The 10,115-nt window shown below is 38.0% G+C and overlaps 2 protein-coding genes across 3 annotated transcripts in view; both read left to right on the top strand.

The window, feature by feature from the left end:
- Positions 1-10,115, top strand: part of LOC309337153 (uncharacterized protein C3orf49) — a 503,307-nt gene that overhangs the window by 35,875 nt on the left and 457,317 nt on the right. The gene's annotated exons all lie outside the window — the stretch shown is intronic.
- Positions 1-10,115, top strand: part of ATXN7 (ataxin 7) — a 94,270-nt gene that overhangs the window by 14,860 nt on the left and 69,295 nt on the right. The window contains exon 2 of the mRNA XM_081852500.1: positions 2,419-2,511. The gene's annotated coding sequence lies outside the window, so the exon portion shown is untranslated. The remainder of the gene's footprint in view (positions 1-2,418; positions 2,512-10,115) is intronic.

Raw genomic sequence — 10,115 nt, 5'->3', positions numbered from 1 at the left:
TACGTGTTAGGCAAAAACATTCCTTTTTAACCAGGCCTTTGGTTGATTTGATTTACATCCTATGCCCTTTTAAAATGTGGGGTTTGGGGGGGGTTATTGTTTTTATTTTGATTATGTATTTTGTGGTTTTATATTTTGATTTTATTCTGTTAACCACCCTGAGACCTCTGGGTATAGGGCGGTATATAAATTAAATTAAATTATTATTATTAATAATAATAATAATAATAATAATTTATTAAAGCTAGTATGGCAAGATATCACTTCTGATGAGTGCTCTGGTTGAAAATACTGTAATGCTGCATGTCTCTGCCATCTATATTTCAGCATTCCTTCTGGGATAGCATTCCACTCTGCTTAATGAGGATGCTAAATTTTGTCACTTGATCAAAAATCCAATGCTTACTCTCTGCTTCCTACCTCCTTTAGTTTTTGTATTCTAAGCACAGTATAGTTACCCTTGAAATAGTTTTTATCTCTGCAGCTGCTTTTTTAGACCCTTTGTACTGCCAATTAAAACCTCAGTTAGTGGATTGGTGGGTAAAGAATCTCAATCTCTCACTCGCTACCCCCCCTTCAGCTTGCCATCTCCACCTCCTTTTGTATCTCCGTCTCTCTTTGGCCACTGAAAATGTAGGTCAGATTGCATCACCATAAAATGGAACAGTCAGAAAGGTGTTTGAAAAATGCTGACATCCTTAGCCTGGGGTGCATGCCGCTGTCTTTTGTTTACATTGAGAATAGCGATGTGCGTTGTACCTGTAAATGAACAAATCTCCTCTTTAAGGTTAGTAGTGTGGCACATAAATTATTAGTCAGATTTTCCTTTTCTGTTTTTGGATAGTAAATTAAAACTCTACAGATAAACTTGCAGTCATTTACAGTAGTGAAACATTAGGGAACTCATTTGAACATCCTGTTTATGGTAGCCATAACTGTTGAAAAATGAGCTTTCTGGCACATGTAGGTTTAACAATAGCTTTGCCATTTTTTAATATCCATGTGCTCCTTCCCTCAGATGCAGAATAATGTGTTTTACATTTTGGTTAATTTATGTTTTTGTCAGTAGTTTGTAATTAATCTTGGGCATTTTATGGGAAAAGCATTAGAATGTGTTCTTACTGACTGACTTACCCATCTTTTCTGTGAAATCTTTCAAAATTATTAATTATAATAATTTTCAACCAGAAGGAAATCAAGATTAACAGAAAATATATCATAACAATTCAAACTTTTATACTTCTTTCTTTGCATACAAAGTAGGGCATAATATGAAGAGAGATCTTTACATATAATATATCTTCACTGTATATTAATACAATTTATCTAACTAAGCCTTCAGTTATTTGAAAATGAGTAAATGATGGAAGTATTTTAGTGAGAGAACGTTACAACATCAGCATACACATTTTTGCCGCTTCAGTGTTTAAATAAAAACAGATACCTGAGTTACATAAAAAGCAGAATTACTTTGTGTGAATACATCTTATTATCTCATTAACAATTCTGTCTACTTTTGAAGATTATCTGGAAGTTAAAAGGAAAATTACTGCAGATGGAGTTGAATCTGCTATTGACAATAGCCTGTGATTGACTGTTGGGGCAGAAATAAGAACTTTGAATGTCTTGTGTGCTGTAATTACGCAGAGAAAGAAACATCAAATAGAGAAGTCAAACACTAGTGTGAATGCTTTGAACATACTTTATTGCGAAAGAGTTGGTTCTACAGGTTGTTCATTAAGAGGACATTTAGATAGTTGCATTAAAGATACTGAAAGTCAGCAGTTGACAGTCAAATGTTGTGCCTATGAATTAAAGATTTCAGTATTGTTTATATTTTGGGCTACTTCTGGGAGTTTGCTGACATTCTGTCAGCATAAATTACAGCATTCCTAGAAAGTATGCTTTCATACATACATCTACAGTAAAGTTCTCCACAAAGAAAAAGAATTGCTTAACAGGGCAATCCTAACCAGGTCTACTCAGAAGTAAGTCCTATTGAGTTCAATGGGATTGCTTCCCAAGCAATTGAGGTTTGGATAGCAGCTGAAGTTTGTAGCAATCTGGGCATGATTTTTCTTTTCTTGTAATCTCAGGACTAAGAGAGCTTTCCCCTTTGTCTGTTAGCTTTACCTTAGCTTTTCTTAGTTTAGTCCTTACAAAAATTTTTTTTAAATTTAAACCATTTGCATTTAAGACTTCATTCTATTATTCAAATGCAGAAACTACAGTAATGAGAGTTTAGCTTCAAGCAATTCTATTCAAATAAGCTTGAGACAATATTAATAGTAGTATTAAGTGGCCTGCATAGAAGAGAATGATCAGGGTAATTTCAATTAAATGTTTTTCGCTTCTGCAAGATAAGATGGCAAAATCTTATTACTGTAATAGTGATTGTTACCATGTGTTTCATTGCAGATTTAATCAAATATAAGAAAGAGGAAACTTCCACAGTCCAGGCAGATGATGATCAATTGATATCCCAACCCTGAATTTTACCAGACTTTTAAGGTACTGTGACCTACTAACCTATATATATATATGTTCCTCAACTATTATGTCTGGGTACTACAGATGCAAGAGATACTGAGACACAAAGGGCAGCAAGAATTTTAAAAAGGCAGACACAGAAGTTGTTAGGAATGCCACAGTAATATTAAGAGCTGCTAGGTGTTAAATAATTGTTTTTGTGACGGAGGGGTTTTATGATTGTACATAATATATTGTGACCAATGACACCAACTACACCCACTCTGTTGTGCTACAAGTCTCAAAAGCGATAGAGAGTATTGGTGTAGTGGGGAAACCTGTTCTCCCCTTTCTAGTTTTTTAAGGGGTGCGATACATATATACTGTTCAAAGAAAAGCAAAGAACAGGATTTTGTAAATTGTGGGAGGAGAAAGACTGTGCTAGCAAATAACATTTAAACAAAGGCTCCCCAAGTTACAGTGAAGATAGACTGATTTCAATCTTGATTGGTCTACAGTTTTTTTCTTTTTTTTCTTTTTTTTTAAAGAATTCTAGGACCTCTGTGCTTCACCAACATCATCATCATCATCATTATTATTATTATTATTATTATTATTATTATTATTATAGATTAGCAAAGCAAGAGTATATACTGTACTTGATCTTTTAACAGTCCCGTAAATCAGATCAAGAGTTCCTTCTCTAGCATGGTTTGCAAGATCCCCAGCAAACTTGCAACCAGCCAGCATTCTGTGAAAGTGATCCAGTGGTCCACTGGTATACCATGGTCAGCCTTCTATCCCCCCTTGTGCATATAGGAACAAAAGGATCACATTTCTGTTATATTGTATTTGGGTTCTCGCAGAAGCACTGGGCATGTTCAGCTGGTGTTTTCAGAATTTTTATGTGTATGCATGTGTGTTTAAAGAAATAAGAACAGCACCATAATCCTTTGGTTGCAAGTAATACAGATGTAACTCTGTTTCTGAGAGCCTAACATTTGCTTTACAATTTTATGTTGCTGGTTAAATGCATTACTTCCCCCAGCAAACACCTCCATAGCAATTGAGGTTTCTCTGTAACACAGGGGAGCAACTTATGTTTGTCATAGCTTTTCCCTCCTTTTTTTCCTTTAAGTAGTAAATGGCATCTCCACCTTCTCCCTCATTAGGTTTGGAATATAGAAAGCTTGCTTATAGAAGGTCAGGTTGTTTGCCCACCTATCCCAGGATTGTTTGTTCTCACTGCTTGTCTGGATCCCAGGCAGAGGTTGTTCATATCACTTGACCCTCAAGACACCAGGAACTGAGACTGTGACAAAAAGACTGTAAGAAAAACTGAGCTATAACTTATCTCCTAAATTTGCAGGATCACCACTAGTGTGAGTTAAGCCTAAGAGGGAAACCATTGCCATCACTTATTAGAAATGATTGGCTAGACAAGCACTTACCACAAGTTACATCTCCAAAATAAAACAAAACACAGTACTGAATGCCACAATGAGCTGTATATGTTGTTCATCTGAACCACTAATATCTATTTATTTTGAAAATTATACCTTGCCTTTCAGTTAAATGATCCTCAATATGACTTACAATAGTGTAATTATACAGTACAACACACACACCACACAGAGATAAAGTACAAATATACCAGCAGCCCTGACTGAAGAATGGGCCCAGAATATGCTGCCTAAGCAAAACAGTTGGACAGAGTGTCCTTTCTGGTAGGAAGTGGGGAAACACGTTCCCTGCAGCTGATCATTCTTTGGCTTGTGATTGCACCTAGGTTAGACTTCTCTCTGCTATGATGTTGTTAGTGGGAGCTGGGAAGTGACCCATAGTTCTGTTGGGTGCATGGGACTGGAGGATGAGCCCCTTAATTTCTGCAGCCCATGGATGTAAATTTGTTCGTATTTTTAAACAACTTCCTATATCATAAGTGATTGTGTTCTTCTTTTATGCAACGTATGTCCTGTATTTTCATTTTACAAGTGGGACGGTGACACTAAAAGACAATGACCGAAGTTGTGCAGAGATTTGTACCTGGATCATGTCCTACACATTGACCACTGAGAGTTATATTACATAAATTTAAACAAAATCAGCACTTTGTTTAATTAGCAAGGGAGGGAATATGTCTTTCCTCAGGTGATAGAGTATGTTTCCTCTACTAAAGGGTAACATTGGAGAACATAATATTTTATTGTAATACGAAGCTTTCCTTGTGACAATATCACATTACAGTTCCTTTAAAAAAATTCTATTGGTTTTCTAGAATATCTTCAGTCTTGTTGATTTATATATTCTTGATTTTGCTTTATAGTTGTATAAAATGGAATTCAACACTTCTAATACTGGAGTCTTGATGTATAGAGCTAAGCCTATTTTAGTTGTGTTAATTTTGTTGTGATAACCAGATTTATGTGCTTTTAAAAATAGACTGTTCTACCAAAAGCCTAAAGGGGTTGCTTTATGTAGCTGAAAGAAGCAGAACACATTTAAATGACAAAGATAATATTACAGAATGCTAGTCACAGTACAACCTACCCCACCCCTTTACAATATGTATTTTCATGAAGCTCAGCTAAAAAGCTACTTTGGAATTGTTGGATCAGGAGCAGTTTTGTAAGATGAGCATATAAGATTTATGTGCTCCTTTAAAAGTAGGAGCGTATAAATACCAACCTCAGTTGAACGTTCCATGTTTTCTGTGTGGAGATACATATACAAAGTTTTGTAGAGAAATTGTACAAAGTGGCAATATAATCAAGTTCAAGTAATGACTCTGTTCAGCAATAACAAGAAACCAGTTTCTAACTATAGAAACCAGTTTCTAGCTATATAAATGAGCCTTCCCAAGGCAGAGGCTCCCACACTCCTGTCCCCATTTCTTACTCCTTTTCCATCATGCACCAAAGGAAGATATCAAAAGCTTTTACTTCTGCTTTTAAACTAACCACAGTTGCCTGTGACATTTAAACTAAGCAAACTGTGTTTTGTTTAAACTATCGCTAGTGAGTACAAGCCAGAATCCAATTGTGTCTTACAAAATTTATAGCTTCAGTTGTGGAGAAAAATGTAATGGCATTGTTTAAATCTCATTCATTATAGAATATTAATATATCTAGTACCAGGGTTTTGTGGGGGTTTTTTGGTCTGACTCACCACAGCTTTAAATGCAGCTGCCAGCCTCTTTACACTGGCTGCTTGATGGAAGGGCTTAGTATTTTAGATTAAGAGTCGCTAACCTGTAATTCTTCAGATGTTGCTGGACTTCCAACTCACATTATCCCTGGCCAGTGGCCATGCAGGCTATCCAGCAGAATCTGGAGAGCCCAAAGGGTTAGGGCTCTCTTGTTTTATATTATCTAGGTGCTAAACTATTCAGTTGCTATCATTTAAGCAGCTTCTGCTCTGCTCTGCATGAGATTTGAAATTTCAAATGAAACCCCAGACCCACAGGTTCCCCACCACTGATTCATAAGATAGAAATAAAATATCAGTAATGAAACAGGATGGCCATCATATGGCTATTATAAAAAGGTAAAGGGACCCCTGACCATTAGGTCCAGTCGCAGACGACTCTGGGGTTGCAGTGCTCATCTCGCTCTATAGGCCAAGGGAGCCGGTGTTTTTCCACAGACAGCTTCCGGGTCATGTGGCAGCATGACTAAGCTGCTTCTGGCGAACCAGAGCAGCGCACGGAAACGCCATTTACCTTCCCACCGGAGCGGTACCTATTTATCTACTTGCACTTTGAGGTGCTTTCGAACTGCTAGGTTGGCAAGAGCAGGGACCGAGCAACGGGAGTTCACCCCATCGCGGGGATTTGAACCGCTGACCTTCTGATCGGCAAGCCCTAGGCTCTGTGGTTTAACCCACAGCGCCACCCGCATCCCTATAGCTATTGTAGCTTGTAGTAATTGTAAGAATTTTAACTTTCACCCTTAAAGAAGGAAAAGAATTATGGGTATTATATTTAAGAGAGTTTTGGCAGTGTTGGTATTTAGAATGAGTTTTTCCAAGCTCTGTTTTGGCAGGTATATCACTTCTGTTTCAGTCTTGTAGATAAGAGCAGATTCTTTAGAAAGAGTGACTCACCAAAGGCTACCCACTGAACTCGTTATTCTTGTTCTTGTTTTAGATTTGTAATAAACCTCATTCCAGAAAATTAGGGCAGATAACAGTATGTTAAAATCTTATGGCAAAGCCAACCAGATAAAATAAAATTGACAACTTAATATTAAAACTTCATCTATATATCAGCTTAATTCCTACCACTCAGGCCTAGTTCAAATAAAATATTTTATTGGAAGAGATGATTTAATTGGCTCCAGTATATTTTTGGAGGAAGGGGATTTTGCAGATGAGGGCAGCCTTGCTTCCAAATGCATTGCATAGAAAGTATTTTAAGATAATGATTGGCCTTTATAATGACCTTGTCTCTTTAACGCCAATACAACTTTGTACCTACAATTCATTATAAAGTGGGGCAGAGCTTCCTATATGTATTCTGCTTTCTGGCTTAATAATTTAAAATCCCCAAAACTATTTTCAATAGTTTTATTAGGCAGGTAAAATGTTTTAAATAGCAATCCTAACCAGTGATGCAGGCCATAAAATTTTCTCCCACAGAATTTTCCCCTGCAGATTTTTAAATTTTTTTTCATAGGTTTATAAGTAGCAATTAATGGATGATAACTACAAATATAATATTAGGGAGGTTTGATGGTTTCAAAGTTGTAATTAATGTTTTTCAATTGATTATCCTAACAAGTATGTGAGTCAGCTTTTTTGGATCACAAAATGTATTAGTGTATTAACAGCTTTCAGTGTCTTTGGTTTTTCCGTCCTTGAAATTTAAACTACATGAATGAAGTACAAGCAGTGGTCTTCACTTTTGCTTTTACAGTATTCCCATTAAAAATCTACATAAAATAACATTTAAATCACATTAGGTGGGCTTCAATTTTATACCTCCAGTATTTTGGGTCAAATACTTGTGGTGAACTGAGACAAAAAAATAACATGGCTCACTTTTATACAGTGGTGCCCCGCAAGACGAATGCCTCTCAAGACGGAAAACCCGCTAGATGAAAGGGTTTTCCGTTTTGGAGGCGCTTCGCAAAACGAATTTCCCCATGGGCTTGCTTTGCAAGACGAAATGTCTTGCGAGTTTTTCCGACTTTTTTTTCCTCCCCCCCCCCTTTTTTCTAAGCCGCTTATCTGCTTATCCGCTAAGCTGATAAGCCGCTAAAAACCGCTAAACCGCTAATAGCGCTAATCCGCTAATCCGTCAGTGGGCTTGCTTCGCAAGACGAAAAAACCGCTAGACGAAGAGACTCGCGGAACGGATTAATTTCGTCTTGTGAGGCACCACTGTATCTTGGTTTGCTAAATACAGGTAAAATAAACATGCCAAATTAGATCACTCTCTAGGGTATCCAAAACTTTTCTGATGCAAGAAAATCCACATCACTAATCCTAACCCCCTGATAGTTGCTGCTAGAACAGGTTGGGATATAGTAACAGCTGCAGAAACCATAGCAGATGGCAAGCAACCACCAGTTGCTGGTACAGGGCCCTAAAACAGGGTGCCTGGGGGCAGGACACCCATGCCCAGGATCCATTGGATCCTAAGAAACTCAATTCCTCTTCAAGGGACCTGGTATGGATCTCTCAGCTGTGCCACCTTGGAGTTGGTGCAGCAAAACAAAACAAAACACTGTCTTCTGCCTTGGCCACCACAAGTGGACAGAGCTTCAGATGCAGTGCCCAATTTCCTAATCTGCTCCAATCCCACTGTTCCTGGCCAGGGAACCAAGTTTTCACTTTTTATTTTGGATGCTGTATTTTATTCTGGAAGTTAAATTTTGGATTTTTATTCCACACTGTCCCAAATCCTCAGGTGGATCATAATATTTTAACAAAATCCAAGTAACCTGACTTCTTAAGATTCTTCTTTAGAGCTCTCTGTCTGTTGTGATAGATAGAACTTCACAGACTCCTTGGCTATTTCCACACCTGTGGCAGCCTTAAAAATATAACACAGTGGTAGAACTGATAGCCCCACCAAAATAATTAAGTATCCCTTTCTCCCCAGTGTTAGCTTAAATTTACCCCTTAAAAGCCAATTTAGATGAGATCAAACAAATCTTTATGGAAGGCCCTCAAGTAAGAAAGAGTTCTATAGTAGCAGAATTACTTACCAAGAATGTTTAAGAGAGCCAGTGTGGTGTGGTGGTTAAGAGCAGTGGACTCGTAATCTGGTGAACCGGGTTCAATTCCCTGCTCCTCCACATGCAGCTGCTGGGTGACCTTGGGCCAGTCACACTTCTCTGAAGTCTCTCAGCCCCACTCATCTCATAGAGTGTTTGTTGTGGGGGAGGAAGGGAAAGGAGAATGTTAGCCGCTTTGAGACTCCTTAAAGGGAGTGAAAGGCGGGATATCAAATCCAAACTCTTCTTGTTGTGGGACATGGGGAAGGAAATAGTTTTTTTTTATTTTCTATTTATTTAAATGTTTGTCCCAACCTTTTAGTTATGAGTTCAATGGCGTTCCTAGGTTGTCTTGAATGTAGGTACTACACTGGAATATAGGTACTGCACGGATACTGCAGGTATGCTCACATACCTGCCTAGATTTAGAAATAGAACTACATCAGCTACTTTTACACACCATTCTCTTGGCTTAACGTGTTGTGAAAGGTGAATTTAATCATTATATGATTTCATACCACAAGAGATGGTGGAAATACAGTACCAACTTTGGAATGCTTGTGAAACACATCCCCAAATACTCATTTGAATCTTGGATTTTCAAGCATAGTCATGTAGAATGCATTGCTGTAGTCCTACACTTAGTTGAAGGGATACATTTGTGTGAACATTTCTGCTCCCCAAATACTTTTGTACAGTAGCTTGTATCAGGATTTGTTAACTGGGAGCCGTATCCCACAATAGGAAGCCAATATTTGTACTCATGTACTTTGCACTATTGTCATGACAGTGAGCAAAGAGTAGTTTGTAAATGAGTCATGAAAACCAGTGAACTGAAAGCTCTAGGCCTTCCTGCTGATCCTTCTTCCTGGAGCTTCTCTCAGATTTTTCTTTGAAACAGAAACTTGGACTCCTGACAGACATACTTGATTCAAGAAGTTGGTGTGCTTCCTTCCGTTGGGTTTCTATTTAATCACCTTCATTTTGGGGAAGCTTCTCAACAAAACAAAAAAGAATTGATAGCATGTGGATATCCAGATAGCACTATAACGGGGATGAAGAACCTGTGGCCCTCCAAATGTTGTTGGACTTCGGCTCCCATCAGCCTCAGTCTTCATGGCTAGTGATGAAAGATGACAAAAGCTGTAGCCCAACAACATCTGGAGGGGTCACAGTTTCCCCACCCCTACTTTGTAAGCTTAAAGGATATTCTGAAGGTCTATACTGTTATGCTTTTGGTTCCCCTTCTCCTCAGGCAGGCCTGTTTCCATACATTGCTTTTTCTTCAAGTTGCTGAATGTTGCACACACCCCCTGACCAATTCTTTGCTTCCCTACACAGGCATGTCATATTCCATATCTGACAAGTGGGTTTCTCAGGTGCTGTCTGTGTATTTATAATCTTTATTTTTCTACCATTTGTTTT

This window comes from Podarcis erhardii (assembly GCF_964252035.2).
Source record: "Podarcis erhardii genome assembly, chromosome: 2".
Taxonomy (NCBI): Eukaryota; Metazoa; Chordata; class Lepidosauria; order Squamata; family Lacertidae; genus Podarcis; species Podarcis erhardii.
Note: the sequence above shows the minus strand (reverse complement) of the source record. Positions and strands in the feature narration are given on the sequence as shown.